The sequence below is a fragment of the Bufo bufo genome, chromosome 4, assembly GCF_905171765.1.
Source record: "Bufo bufo chromosome 4, aBufBuf1.1, whole genome shotgun sequence".
NCBI classification, from domain to species: domain Eukaryota; kingdom Metazoa; phylum Chordata; class Amphibia; order Anura; family Bufonidae; genus Bufo; species Bufo bufo.
The window spans coordinates 249,509,546-249,526,318 of record NC_053392.1 but is presented as its reverse complement, the minus strand read 5'-3'; positions in this window follow the sequence as shown (position 1 = coordinate 249,526,318).

The window sequence follows — 16,773 nt, the reverse complement described above, 5'->3', positions numbered from 1 at the left end:
ATCGGTGACTATATCAATTGTAAAACACATGGCGTCATTTATCAATTAACCTGTGAATGTGGTATTGAATAAATTGGCAAGACCATACATTAATTTTGTAGACGGGTGGGTGAACGTTTAAGTGATATTGCCAATAAACGTAATACACCTGTAGCCAAGCATATCCATCAAAATCACAATGGAAAAGCCAGTGTCTCTTTCATGGGCATTGACACTGTAAAACCATCCCCTGGGGGCAGGGGCTGGGTAATTGGGATAGGGAACTCCTCCAAAGAGAGGCCCAGTGCATATTCTACTTTAAGACCACTGTCCCGGATGGTCTAAATAAACTGCTAAATTTTAGCTGTTTCATTTGAATGAGGGGAATTATAGTAGGCCTCATATGGTTCTAGGGTCTTACCTCAGGATTAATTAGGGATTGTTTCCAGATGCCCATCTCATACAGTAGCCGGTTTGACATTGTGATCCGCCATCAACTGGAACCACCCTGTACCACAGGATTGGTAAGATTGTTCCAATTTTTTTTATCACTATCAAATGGTGGATCCCCAAGATTGATATAAATACTGGTGTTCTAACCTTTTTGTTTTTGTTTGTTCGTTATTGGTGCAGCTGACATTTTAGCTTTATTATCTAGATTAAAAGTTATGTTTTATTCCCTTCCCCTTGCTAGGGGTTCCATTTTTCTATTTGCATGATTTATGGGAATTAAGTGGGGAGACCAATTCACTGAGGCATTCCGTTCATTTCCACGTGTGTAATTAAAGGTGTTATCCCATGAATAATGTAAAAAATATAATCATATATAATCTACTACATGACAACCTCTTTCTGAAAAAGCTAGAACCAGCACTGGACCTCAAATGGATCCAGAGATCTCCCCATTCTTTGCTCCAATTGTCCTGCTAGATTAATATCAAGCTGGCAGCTCAGGGGGTGTGTTCTTTCTCAGGGGACGGATACCGTCTGCTGCCGCCGGTGGCTTTTGAAGGATGGAACTGAGCAGGTGCTTCCATCTCAGTGAGCATGACAGAGAAATGAGAAAAAGAGCAAACAGCAGGTGGCGCTATACAGATATTCAGTAAATACCTCAGTAGCTATAATACATTTTTAATTACATGCAATTACAAAGGTATTCAGATTGACATGCTGGTTTGAAAACTGTAGAATATTTTCTTTGTGATAACCCCTTTAACTAATAGAAATAATTAATACATTTATTTTAAAAAATCCCCAGTCAATCCATTCACCACCCTAGATCCCCAAGCTTGTGTAATTCCTTTACCTTTAACCTCCTCATCAATCAACTACCTTATGTGTCACCCCCAATTCCTCATAGATTGTAAGCTCTTGCGAGCAGGGCTCTGACTCCTAGTGTTTCACTTGCATATTATCCAGTTATTTTTGTTTTGTATATGAACCCTATGAACTTGTAAAGTGCTGCGGAATATTGTGGCGCTATATAAATACATTTTATTATTATTATTTATTACCTTAGGAAGTAAACCAGTGATATTTCAGCAATCTAAACCACTGTTTTGGCTCATGCATACCAGCGAATTTAAAATAAACTTGTGTGACTTCTTTCAGTGAAACTCTGACAGTCTTCCCTCAGTTTGTTTGAGCATCTTCTACAAATCTGTGGAATTCTTGCATTTTTTTTCTGTGCAGATGTCATTAGTATTTATGTGTTTGAAAAAACTAGCAACCATCATTAAAAATCGATGTGCATCAGTCTTTTTCAGTAACACACTAAGGCTAAATTCACATGACCACAAGTGTTTTGCGATACGCAAAATGCGGATCCACAAAACACATTTTGCGGACCTGTGCGGTCCGCAAAATGTGTTTTGTGGATCCGCATTTTGCGTATCGCAAAACACTTGTGGTCATGTGAATTTAGCCTTAGTGTGTTACTGAAAAAGACTGATGCACATCGATTTTTAATGATGGTTGCTAACGAACAAACAAAAACAAAAAGGTTAGAACACCAGTATTTATATCAATCTTGGGGATCCACCATTTGATAGTGATAAAAAAAATTGGAACAATCTTACCAATCCTGTGGTACAGGGTGGTTCCAGTTGATGGCGGATCACAATGTCAAACCGGCTACTGTATGAGATGGGCATCTGGAAACAATCCCTAATTAATCCTGAGGTAAGACCCTAGAACCATATGAGCGCTATATAGAAAATGCCTATTCTTGTCTGCGGACTAGAAGAGGACATGCTCTATATTTTTGCGGAGCTGCATAATGGAACTACGGATGCGGACAGCACACGTTGTGCTGTCTGTAACTTTTGAGTCCCCATTGAAATGAATAAGTCCACAAAATTGGACCCATTCATACGGTCGTTTGAATGGACCCCGAGGGGAATGTATCCACTTTGTATGCCAGTTTTCTGGTGCACAAAAGTCACAATTTTGGTGCATGTGCCATTTTACACCAAAAATAAAAACTTTTTGCTCAATCCCATCTTTTATTAAAAGTAAGTGGGATATGGGCGGGAGAAGGCAGGACTTCCACAGCCTGACATATTTAACAACATGTGCACCAGAAAAATAAAGCACATTAGGCCATAAATCTAAGCCGGATGATTTGTGGAAGAATTATTACCTAAATTATTCCGGCGCATCGTATGCCAGCATTACAAACACCAGTCTTTAAAAACACAACATATAAAACGTGGCATTTTGTCCTGCGGCGCATAAACCCACTGGAGGAATTATCATCCCCCCTACCTAAGTTGTCATGGGTTTGCAGAAAGCTGGCACATGTGCGATTCCCCTGGATGAGGCTGCTGCCAGGACACCACGCGGGCCCAGACGTGTGTAACTTTGGCGCATGCGCGATATTATGAGGAGAGGAGTGAATAATTAACAGCGGGGTGGCACTGGGCTCCAAGATAAGGGGTGCGGCTGGGCTCCAACGGCCTAGGGCACCTTATGAAGGTAATTAGCATATAAATAAAAGAGATTTTTATCAAAAATGAAAGGGCAGGTGGGGGTAAAACTTGTATATTTTTATTTAGATAAAGGAGACTGATATGAACAGCTCTATATCTAAAATCTGGCTGGCAGAATCCCTTTCAGGTACAGGCGGTAATCTCTTTTAGGAGAATTAGAACTATTAGGGACGTGTTAGAAGTAGATACAGTAGACCAAGCACCACTTGGCTAGACAGAATAGTCCCAAAAGGCTATTTCAAATGTGGACAGTGTTCATACTGCCATTATAATTGCGGATCTAGACACTTAACTATGGGAGGTGTGGATTGGGTAGTAAATGACTTCATACACTGTAGAACTACCTGTAAGTACTTAGTATATGTCATAGGCTGTCCTTGCAATCATTTTTATCTTGAAAAAACAATCTGTAGTTTATTGGAAATATTCAGGGAGCATCTGAGATCTATTTCTACAGGACACGGCGCACCATGCCTGATCGAGCATGGTTACAAAACACACAATGGGGACTCAAGTGTCTTGTGATTTGCAGATCGTGCATCCTCTGGGAACAGGGGTTGATCGGCACAAAGAACTGCTCAGAAGAGAAGCCACACTGATTCTAAAAACTAATGCTATGGTCTTAAAGGGGTTATCAAATACTATAAAAATGTCCCCCATATGCCAGGGCCCTCACAAGTGAATATACTTGTGCCGCTCCTGGTCCCCGCACTGCCGCTGCTTCTCCCCCCGTGCACAGATGAAAACATCCGGTGTCGGGGGGAGCAGCCAATGGCAGATGGGGACGAGCCTCCCTAGCGCCACCTGAGATGCTAGGGAGGCTCGCCCCCGTCTGCCATTGGCTGCTCCCCCGACACCGGATGTTTTCATCCGCGCACGGGAAGAGAAGCTGCAGCGGTGGTGCAGGGACCAGGAGCAGCGCGGGGAGCGGGGAGCAGGGTAAGTATATTCACTGTGAGGGGCTCGGCATATGGGGGACATTTTTATACTATTGGATAAGAATAATGATAAGAATGATATGTCTGTATTTTTGTGAATGAATTGTTTTTGCTTTTAGTTTGATATGAACAAAAGAGTTACTAGGATGACACAGTCTTGGCTCAGGTAAAATTCACCCGGTCATAGCCCTTGTCATCATGTAAGGCCAAGAGGAAACGCAGGTGCACAAAATGGCCATCGCCTTTCACATGTCCCATGTCCTGCACCGCTATGGCGCATTTTGCTGCAACTTTGGAATAAAAGAAGAAGTTTTTAAGTGGCGAGTGCCTTGATCTTTCTTTCCCTTTTGCTATACAATTTCAGTATTGTCTATATTGCTGAGCACCAGGCCACCATTTACACACACTCTGTGTCCATGTATGTATTATGGGAGGCGGTCCTTGCGGACCAAGTTGTGGAGTTGTGCCGGTCACTTGCGCTATTACATAGATAAAGCTGTTGTAAATTTCTATCTTGATTTATGCCAGAAAACAGGCGTGAATGAAGATAAATGTACCAGGACCGCGGGCTGGCCCCACCTCCTTCCTGCCCTCACCATGCCCCTTTTGAGAAAGGGGAAAAGGTGGTGTAGGAAAACCACTTGCGACAAAATTTTGTTGCAGTGATGTTTATAAAGTCACAAACATGGGGTTCGCTATTTTTTTACGCCAGAAAAATGGCATAGGGAGATGTTAAATCTCCCTCACCATCTTCAGCTGCACAAATGTCTTTGCTACTTTGCTACACTGTATCTATCAGTCTGCAGTCCAGGCTGTTTGGCTCATATTGCCTAGACTGATACATCCATTTATCAGATGAGATATCTATCAGTATCTATCCTTTGAAAGAAACAAGAATGTTCTCATTCACTAACAGCAAGAATAGTTTGAAAATAAATAGAAAGTTGTAGAACGTTTCATTCATATAGTGATCAAGGTTTAATTAATGTTAAATTTCTTAAAAACAGAAAATTTGCTGCAGAAATTTCTGCGACTTAAAATCAGTTCCTGAAAATCCATGTTCTAGCTGACAAAATAACGTCATTCAGATGAATGGAACTGAAATTTCTGCAACAAAATGTGTTTATGAGACAGTGTATTGTTGGCTTTGTCGGTTTCAGTATATCAGATAGCCAAGATATTTCTTTAGACAATTCTCATTGTGTCCGGAGCTGACGTTTTATTAAATATCTGCAATGCTGCCGCAATCAATGAGATATACACTATTTCATTAGGTAACATTATTCAGCCTGAAGCATTTATCATGTAGCTACTTGAATACTGGATGGTGGGGGTCTCACTGCTGATCATCAGAATAGGGAAACTCTGGTCCCCCGTTCTCCCTAGCCACCAGATTGCAGCTTGGAGAACTTTGAATGGAGTGTGGTCGAGCATATGTCTTGTTGCTTCATTCAACGGCATAGATGAACATAGCTAAGCACTAGGGTGATACATGCTTCAGGCTGGTAAAAAAACTGTAACAGTCAGTTGGTGTGGACCCACTGTGCCAACTAACCAGTTTGACTTTGAGCTAAATCTAAGGGCATTGTCCTGTTGATTCCCTGGTATTCACCCTTTATCCCCTATACAGGGATCTGGACTTCGCAGCAGGGACCCAAACCAGGCTGCTACCTCCTGGAGTAGTCCTGGTGTAGTTGCCTGCTGACCCGCAGCGGTCAGAGACACTGGGGCGAATCACCAAGGAGTCAGGCAAAAAACGTAGTCTTAACAAGGTCCAAGGTCAATGGTAGGCAGATTTTCGCCTGTTGTGAATGTGATTGCTGCTGTTATGCCAAAATTTCCCCACTGAGGGACAATAAAGGAATTTTCTTATTCTTCTATTGCAAGCTTTATCCAGGTCACAGTTCCAAAGTAGGGGCAGGCAGCTAGGAGCATTCATTCAGACAAGAGTCCTCCTTCACTGGTTACTTGCAAGTAGAAAACCTCAAAGCTCAGGTGAGGAGGTGGATCCACAGCCCAGCTGCCTTGGTTCCCCCAGCTTCTGCAGCATCCAGTTTCCGTTGGAAGCAGGTATGCAACCCCGGCCCTCACTGACGCCGGAGCTCCAGGCCAATGAAGAAGTGCGCCGAGGCTCCCAAATGTCAGGGCGCACAGGCAGCAGCTCTACCCAGCGTGCAGGCAAGCCAATGTGGGCTGCCTTTCTCTCAGTAGAAAGGCTACATTCCTAGTCCTCTGGCTCCCTCTACTGTTCCTTGAGTGTATTGAAGACTCCCCTGGCTTTGGATTTCTGGATTTAACTGGGTGACTACAGTTTTGGACTAATATTTGATCTCCTGGTTCTGACTGTTTGGCATATTTTTGGATTCTTGTTTGCCTCTGGTGTACATATACTATGTTCTCTCATCATGTTTGTCTGTTTGTCCCTGTTTGTGTGCGCTGTTCACATATTGCAGTATAGGGACTGTCCTAGAGTTTCCGGATACCTCCCTAGGGTAATTGCAAGTAGTAAGGGATAGTGGGTTTGGGCAGTTTAGGGCTACACTATCCCTGTTTATGTGTGATGATAGTTGTCATCCTGACACCCGCTGAATGGGGAGGATGATCATCAACTTATCCAGCACCTGGACAGGGGAAGGAGGAAAGGATTAAGGGTCCATTCACACGTCCGTATGTGTTTTTTGGATCCAAAAAACACGGACACGACAATGAGCGCTCCGCACATCGCCGGCACTCTTATAGAAAATGCCTTTTCTTGTCTGCAATTGCGGACAAGAATAGGATATGTTCTATTTTTTTGCAGAACGGAAGTGCGGATCTGCAAATGCGGATGTGGACAGCACATTCCGGCCCCATTTAAAATTAATGCGTCCGCACCTGTTCCGCAAAATTGCGAAATGGATGTGGCCCCATTTTGCGGACGTGTGAATGGACCCTAACTTTCTTAGTGCTGAAAGGAAGTTCACTGAGCACTAGTCCCAATACACACAGAGAGAACGGAGTGATGCCTGTGCTTGCCCGGTACAGCAGATCAGCGGCGGACATGAGCTGTCAGCCTAACAAAACCCTTTATAACTAGGGTGCCATGGCAGCAATACGTGATGCAATGGTAATAGTAAAAGCAGCAAGACACCAAGATTTCCCTAAGTTGGATAAAGCAGGGGTGTAGTTGGGAGGTGCCAATTGGGATATGTGCCCCAGGTGCCGGTTGCCAAGGGAGGTGCTAATAAACCACTTTGCCTTGGCCAGGGTATTTAGATTGTGAGTGAGGGCAGTGAACTGGACCTTTGCCTTGGGTGAAAGAATGCCTAGCTATGGCTGTGAATGATGTTGCAGTCACAATTTAAAGTTAAAAATTTAATTAAAATTAAGAAAATCTAGATCATTTATTGGAAACAGGGTTACCAACCATGCAGAGATTTCTGTACAGTCTGTAAAAATAGGTGACTTTTTTTCCTGTGTCTTTGAAGAAAAAAAATTGATGTGTCCATGATTTTTTTTTTTTTTTTAGGGTGGTGGTAGTTGATTAGATTATTTTGGTTGTAATTATCATCATTTTACAGCTTAGAGTAAATGCTGGTAATGATTTATTATCAGTATATTGAGCTATAGACATATATTACTTATAATCATTATCACTCATTATGGTTTTCCAATTTGTCTGTAAAGAATGTTGTCCAGGAAAAGGAAAAATAGGAAACCATAAATAATCTGAAGATCCCTATGATTTCTCCCCCCCCCCCTCCCCTCCTCTTGTGTGTCACCCTGTCTTCCCCCCTTTTATGTCAAGTTTGTCTAGAATTATTGGCCTATACATCATTTGTTTGAGGCCTTATTAAGCCCTTTAGGGCCTTTGTTTCCGCTGACTTTTTGTCAGCTGACTGTTTGTTATACAGATACAGATACATGCTTATACCTTGTCCTTTATGCTGTACTGCTGTTCATGATTGCATGTCGCAATGTATCTTTGTATGCGGTATGTATACTGCAATTTGGGATGTTCTCTTATGATTGTATTTGATAATAATAATAATAAAATCTTATTGAACCATAATCTGAAGATCCCCTTTTAGGATAGCAACTAATTCATGGTGACTAAGGGGGATATATCTTTTCTTTGTGGATCCAGTAAGCAGTTGAACTCCCACTTGTAATTCTTTAGTATTCTGCTCAGATCACTATAATAGTGTAGCATAATGAACCGTCCTTTGTCTAGAAGTTTACCTTTCATTGAATGATGATGCCGTGAATAATGGCCAGGGATTTAGTGCTTACTTCCTGCTTTTCACTGGTGATCGCACTACTTTTATTCTCCAATGATGTGACTGTTGGGTGATTAGCTTCCACCAAGTATTATCACATGAAGGGGAGACTAGAGTGGCTGACAACTGCTACATTCTTTGTGGTCTGAGCAAATAGTCCCATCCATCCTGTTAGGAGGGTAACTGCACACCCTCCACACACATGAATCAATCAATGTGTTTAGCCTTTATATTGCCCTTATATATGTTTTTTATTTTTTATTTTTTTACATAAAATTAACAATGCGAAAGCTCAGCCTGTAACCTGAATGTTGATATTGATGTGACATGCCAACCAAACTGGACAGAAGACACCCAACAATAAAAAGAGTAACTTAAAATGAGTCTTATCCTGTTCTTTATCATGTCAGTCAGCATATAAAATGAATAAAAAAACGTATGCAGCATAGTTTAAAGAGTAACTAAACTTTTGATTAACTTTTTGGTAAAATGTCCCTAATGTCATAATAATACTTTTTGTAATATATTTTATTAAGGCATTTAATATTTTTAATAGACTTTTCCCTTTCTAAAGCGCAGCTTTTAGCTTAGCGAAGAAGGCACAGGTTACAAGATTTAGTAAACCACTGGGGGGGCACAGGTAGGAGTAGCAATGTGCGCTCCTGCCTGTACTCCATGCACTGCAGCCCCATTCATAAACTGTAGAGCCTGTATACACGGTAAGGTGCACTTTAGGGAGGGAAAAGTCTATTAAAAATAACAAAATGCCTTAATAAAGTTTATTACAAAAAGTATTATTGTGTCATTAGGGACATTTTACCAAAAACTTAATCAAATGTTTAGTTACTCTTTAAAACACCATAAGTTTCAAGAAGGATCCATTTTTTTTTAACTGGACAAATGGAGACTATCTCATTTTTATGTCCGGTTGAACCACAGGATCTTGATGCATCCATTTTTTTTTTTTCTGTGCTTGTCTGTAGCAAAATGATGCTACAGGATAGGCATCTTGTGGCATTATACTGTTTGATAGTCATGAAATTTACATGATTAAATATAGGATGTTTCAGCAGGATAAAAATGTTGTGCGAGCCAAACCTTATCTCTCCAGGCCACAATTCAGATTTTGCTTGCATTTGCATGTATCATGTGTTTATAAGCATCAAGTATTTTTTCAGCCATATCTAATTAATAAAGGCAAGATATGATAATGGGAAATTTCTTTAGAGGTTGTGAGTTGTAGTCGGGTCTGGTTTCTAGAAGCCTCATTTGCACGGTGGAATTCCAATAATGCAATGACCCACTTTTATAAGCGCTGTTGCCGTTGTCCATAGGTTCCTAACACCAAGCCGTCTTTTCTTTTCAGCACAAGTACAGTATAACCTGTTCTTATTTGTGTTTAGCGACTTGTGAAATCAGCTCATAGAAACCAAACCCTCTTACAACCTTCAACCTCTTATGAACTTTCCATTATTATCCTCTGCCTTTATTCACTACATATGGCTGAATACATTCTGTACTTGATCTGTATAAAGGCACATGCAGCTTTAAGCAAAAGCCTATAGGCAGTTCACACTACATTTTTCATCCTGCGGAAATGTCCTATTTTTTATCATGTACAAAAAAAAAAGGATGCCTATCCTATGCTACCAATACATGCCCTTCTACCCTTACCTCATGTCCCTTCCCTTGTAGATTGTAAGTTCTCATGGATAGGGCTCTCTCTCTCTGTACAAGTCTGTCACTAAGTTATACCCTGCTTATTGTACTTTGTATTATATTATGCACAGACATCCCTTTTCATACTTACATAACCCCCTGGAATTAATGGCACTTTAGAAAATAAAAATAATCAATAATAATGAAACAAAAACTGATGTCAGAATCCTGTTGTTCAACGGGACAATAAAATGAGATATTCTCCATTTGTCTGTCCATTTGAAAAAAATTGATCTTGATGGAAACTTATCTAACAGCGACAAATGTACATTTTTAACCATGAAGGAAGCCCCATGGCTAAAAAAAGAAAAGAAAATCAAGCATGATGTGACCAGGTTCTAATAGGTGTCTGGTGCATATAGGAAAATGTCTATTCCTTAGGCCCCTTTCACACGGGCGAGTTTTCCGCGCGGGTGCAATGCGTGAGTTGAACGCATTGCACCCGCACTGAATCCGGACCCATTCATTTCTATGGGGCTGTGCACATGAGCGGTGATTTTCACGCATCACTTGTGCGTTGCGTGAAAATGGCAGCAAGCTCTATTTTGTGCATTTTTCACAAAACGCAGGCCCCATAGAAGTGAATGGGGCTGCATGAAAATCGCAAGCATCCGCAAGCAAGTGCGGATGCGGTGCGATTTTCACGCATGGTTGCTAGGAGACGATTGGGATGGGGACCCGATCATTATTATTTCCCTTTATAACATGGTTATAAGGGAAAATAATAGCATTCTGAATACAGAGTGCATAGTACAATAGGGCTGGAGGGGTTAAAATAAATAAATAAATAATTTAACTCACCTTAATCCACTTGTTCCCGCAGCCGGCATCTCTTCTGTCTTTTTGTGTGAGGAATAGGATCTTTGATGACATCCCTACACTCATCGCATGGTCCGTCACATGATCTTTTACCATGGTGATGGATCATGTGACAGACCATGTGATGAGCGTATTGACGTCATCAAAGGTCCTATTGCTCACAGATGAAGACAGAAGAGATGTCGGCTGCGCGAACAAGTGGATTAAGGTGAGTTAAAAAAAAATATATATATTTTTTTTTAACCCCTCCAGCCCTATTGTACTATGCATTCTGTATTCAGAATGCTATTATTTTCCCTTATAACCATGTTATAAGGGAAAATAATACAATCTACACAACCTTGAACCCAAACCTGAACTTCTGTGAAGAAGTTCGGGTCTGGGTACCACATTCAGTTTTTTATCACTCGCATGCAAAACGCATTGCACCCGCGCGATAAAAACTGAACAACGGAAAGCAATCGCAGTCAAAACTGACTGCAATTGGGTACCTACTCGGGTTTGCCGCAACGCATCCGGACACGCTCGTGTGAAAGAGGCCTTACTTTTAAGAAATCAAAACATGGTCTTTACCACTGGGTCCTATAAGATTTGCAGATGGGAGTCACCAACTATTGATTTTAGTAAGACACTTGTGATGCTTTAAGGCTCTTTCACACGGCCGTAGTGTTCCTGTGGCTGAATTGCGGGCCGCATACGGCGGTTCCGCAATACACAGGGCACCAGCCGTGTACATTCCGCATCATGGATGTGGACCCATTCACTTGAGATGCATTGCGGAACGCAAGCACGGAACCCCCCGGAAGCACTATGGAGTGCTTCAGTGGGATTCCGATCCGTGCTTCCGTTCCACAAAAAAAATCTTTAGGGGGAATGGACGGATCACGGACTCATTCAAGTTAAATGGGTCTGGATCTGTCCTGGCCGCCAATACGTTTGTGTGAAAGAGGCCTTAACCTGTAACTCCAGTTTAGCCAAGTTTTCATAATGGCACAGGTGAATATAAGAAAATGTGTAAGATATGTTAGTAAAGAATTAGGCTTACTCCTGGGCTCCCTAGGCTGCTTTCCTCGTCTTTCCCCTTACTTAGCCTCTTATCTTTAGTAGTTCCCATCTTGGTCTCTAGCCTCACACACAAAAGTTTATGGAGAGAGGAGATGGAATGAGGAGACTGCTACCAGCTAGTTAGTGGTTTATTATCTTAAATGGGTTCTCCGGGCTTTTAATATTGATGACCTATCCTCAGGGTAGGTCATCAGTATCAGATCGGTGAAGGGTCCGACACCCGGCACTCCTGCCAATCAGCTGTTTGAAGAGAATTCTGTGCTCCATACGAGCGCTGCCTTCTCATAATTGTTTACCTGCTCACCATCGCAACTGCAGCTGTGAGCAGGTGTAGTTACAAGTAAGCCATCCTATTCACTTCTATGGCACGGCTCCCTCTTACACACTCAAATGGAATGAGCCGTCCCATAGATGGTATGTCTTACACCTGCTCACCATTGCGGTTGCGACAGCGAGCAGGTAAACCATGAAGAGAAGGCAGCACTCGCATGGAAAGTGGCCTTCTCTTCAAACAGCTGATTGGCAGGGGTCCCGGGAGGTGGCCCCCTGCCGATGTGATATTGATCACCTATCCTGGCATTAGGTCATCAATATTAAAAGACCAGAGAACCCCTTTAAGGTGGATTTAGATGAACCAATAATTTTCCAGATTATCGGGAACGACTGTTCTTGCCATGAGTCGTTTATGATTATCTGGTCATCTAAATGTCCTACCGATCACCTGATGAACGATGCTCATTCATCAGTTGATCCTGTCTTTTGTGCAGGCACCACCAGTCATTGTTTCTGGGGAGCAGATTGTGCTCTCTAAACAGCCATCTACTGCTCAAAAACAATGATTCTGCGCGGGGATGAGGGATCACAAACACAATTGCTCGTCCTTATACTGTAAAGGAGATCGCTGTATGTAAATGTTCGGTCTACCTCACAGAATTAGCAGCCGACTGTCAGGAAGGAATGCTTCTCTCCCGACAATCAGCCTCTCCATTGGCCCGTCTAAACCCGAGTGGTAGAGCCTTATCGTACTAGATATAGAAAAGTTCAAAGTGCTAAGTGTAGGAGAGCTAAGAAACTGCAGTTTGTTTGTCTCTCATACTGCAGTTTAGTCGTCGTCGTCCCTGACTCCATAGATTTCAGTGTTAGGGCTCATTCATATAACCGTATTTTTCTGTCCGCATCCGTTCCGCAATTTTGTGGATCGGATGCAGACCTATTCATTTCAACGGGGCCGGAAAAGATGCAGACAGCACACCATGTGCTGCCCACATCCGTCTGTCTGTTCCGTGGCCCAGCAAAAAATATAGAACATGTCCTATTCTTGCCCGTATTTGCAGACATGAATAGGCATTTCTATCATGGAGAAGGATGCCCCATTCTACAAAATGCAGAAGGCACACGGCTGGTATTCGTGTTTTGCAGATCTGCAATTTGCAGTCCGCAAAAACCAATATGGTCAATGAATGAGCCCTTAAAAGCAAGAAAGAACAAAGCAGCTTGATAAAAGCACATAGAAACCAAATATTTATGGAACGTTATCTTATAACTGGAGGAATGCCTTAACTCGTTAACACTTACTGACCATGCTTTTCTTCACAAGTTTCTGGAAACATTTGTTGAATGTATATTGTTTAGCAAGGTGAAGAACAGAAACTGGATTTTCCAGAAACTATGACAACAACAGTTGTTTGGTATTTCTTTATCTAAACTTTAGAGGAGTTCCCATCAGATAATCCATTTGTTAATATACTTTCTGGAATTTGCCACTTATGTGTGTCAATGGTGAACTAGAAACTATCCTATGGCCAGGTTTACACATTTAATCCATCTGCCACAGGAGGCTAGAAGACCCCTTCCCCCCAGCACCCCGAAGCCCCGCCCCCCCCTTGAGTTTCATGCAAAATTGTGTAGCTATTAGCCGCACCGCTGGGCGGGTGTTGGCCACATGCAGCAGCTTCAGGATGAGCCATTATAAAATAATGTTATTTCTATTACAGTCTCTGTATTATCTAGATACTATATATACTGTGATTAACAAAGTTACACAACACACAATTGTAGCATGGATTATGCTTGGATTTGTTACATTTATTATTTTACGCACTGACATATTCTGCAGCGTGTTAGCATCAACCTGTCCCCAATGGGGCTCGCAATCTAAGTTCCCTATCAGTATGTCTTTGGAGTGTGGGAGGAAACCGGAGTACCAGGAAACCCACCTAAACACGGGGAGAACACACAAACTCCATGCAGATGTTGTCCTTGGTCAATCCTAGGACCCCAGCACTGCAGGGCACCAGTGCTGACCACTGAACCACCATGCTGCCCCTGGATGAACACCTCTTCCCCCTATTTCAGTTGTCTAGACCCTGGAAGCTATGGATGGACAGTAGTAATATGCAAGAGGGTAGCACCGTGTTATAAACTGTGGTGAAAGGCCTGTACCCATGCACCTCTTCTTTCTATTAGTACTCAGACACTCATCAATTTCACAAAATCCATCCAATAGGTGGCAATAGAGTGCCAACTTTTGTCCTACAGGATTTACGTTTTTTCTTTTCCCAAGGGCACATTGCAAACATGGCGGGCGGTCTCCACATGGAGTAACTTCTTCTCACACTGATCACTTTTTGTAACGATAAGCCATCAATGTCATGTCCTAAAAATGAAATTTTGCATTTCAGATCTCCACTCTTGTATGAATTGGTAGGTGTCCCATCAGTTGGACCTTCACCAATTAGGCATTGATTGTAAATCAAACCAATAGCACAAACTATGCATACATATATGTAGATTTTATTTTTCCAAAAGGCCCAGCATGGCATGAAAGGTCCCTGGTTCTCATGGTCAGGACTACAGTATGTTATAGTTCATGGGGGAAAGGGGGGGGGGTGCAGTAGTCCATGTAGTAATATACAAATGACGCAGCTGAAAAAAAGGAGTGCATTTAGACTGTGTGTTCATATTCTTGCTGAAGAACTAGATAGATGGATAAATAAATGGATATACATCTAATATATAAAGCTGAGTGTATGTATGTCCGCTAAAGGAATCCGCACCGTCGCATTTACAATCATGAAATTTGGCACACAGGTACATCAGGTGTCTGGGAAGGTTTTAGAACAGGTCTCAGCTCTCTAAGACGTACCGTTCCTGAGATATTCCCCAAAAATGCATTAGCTAATAGAAACTTGGTCACATGACCCTTATCAGCCAATAGAAGCTCTCAGGTCCTTCAGCCTCCACATACAGTTTTACTTCAGGTTTCCATAACAACCCAGCCATTTATCTTCACTGCTGTAGGAGAGCTTTAAAGGAAATCTGTCACCAGGATAATTGCTATTGAAGTAAAGCCATGGCCTAATAGCACTTAGTACCTTATTTCCAGATGTTCCTTTGTTCCAGCAATAAATGTTTTTATCCTCTGAAAATCCAGTTTACTTGAAATGCAAATGAGCAAGTAAGGTGCCCAGGGGGGCGTCACTCTTGACACGCCCCCTGCCACAATGTGTCCACCCTCAAAATTCTTAAAACCCTGCCACCAGGTCCCTCTAAGCCATGCCCCTGATTCAGTTAGGCCAAACCCCTCCCACTCCTGAGCCGACAGGGATTGAAAAAATGAAGGTAAAAATCAACTTCTGTCAGCTGCAGGGGTGGAAGGGAGGGTGACTTTCTCCCTGCAGCTCACACTCAGACAGCACTTAGAGTGAGCTGTTCAAAAGGCCACGCCCCCTCCCACTCCTCAGCCGACAGATTGAAAAAATGAAGTTAAAAATCAACTTCTAGGTCACGCTAAGCCACGCCTAGATCTGGTTAGGCCACGCCCCCTCCTACTCCTGAGCCGACGCGGATTGAAAAAATGAAGGTAAAAATCTACTTCTGTCAGCTGCAGGGGTGGGAGGGAGGGTGACTTTCTCCCTGCAGCTCACAGTCACTTAGGCTCCAATACACTTAGGCTCCATTCAGACGTCCGTAGTGCATTGTGGATCCGCAATACACCCAGCCGGCACCCCCATAGAAATGCCTATTCTTGTCCGCAATTGCGAACAACAATAGGACATGCTCTATTTTTTTCCGGAGCTGCAGACTGGAAGATCCAGGCCACGCTCTGGAAATGCAGATGCGGACAGCACACTGTGTGCTGTCCGCATCTCTTTCGGCCCCATAGAGAATGAATGGGTCCGCACCTGTTACGCATAATTGCGGAATGGATGCGGACCCATTCTACGGAAGTGTGAATGGACCCTTAGAGTGAGCTGTTCAAAAGGACACGCCCCCGATCTGGTTAGACCACGCCCACTCCCACTCCTTAGCCGACTGAGATTGAAAAAATGATGTTAAAAATCAACTACTAGGTCCCGATAAGTCACGCCCATATTTGGTTAGACCACGCCCCCTCCACTCCTTAGCCGACAGGGATTTAAAAAATTAATGTAAAAATCAACTTCTGTCAGCTGCAGAGGTGGGAGGGAGGGTGACTTTCTCCCTGCAGATCACACTCAGACAGCACAGTCTTAGAGTGAGCTGTTCAAAAGGACACACCCCCGATCCAGTAAAGGCCACTGTTAAGGGGGCGGGCCCCTGTGGAGGTCACTCTCAAGGGGGTGGTATGCTCTGAAAGTCACTGTTAAAGGGGAAGGCTGCTGTAAAGGTCAAAGTTAAGGGGGTGGGCTGCTGTGGAGGTCCAATATTAAGGGACGTGGCACTGTGGGGGGTCAGTGCTAAGGGGTGGGGAGCTGTAGATGTCACTGTTATAGTGGATAGTGTTGATATCTTTTAACAACACACACAAACATTAAATGAAATAGATTAAATATACCCAAGTGAAGCCGGGTCCTTCTAGTAATACACTGCGTGCAGAATTATTACGCAAATGAGTATTTTGACCACATCATCCTCTTTATGCATGTTGTCTTACTCCAAGCTGTATAGGCTCGAAAGCCTACTACCAATTAAGCATATTAGGTGATGTGCATCTCTGTAATGAGAAGGGGTGTGGTCTAATGA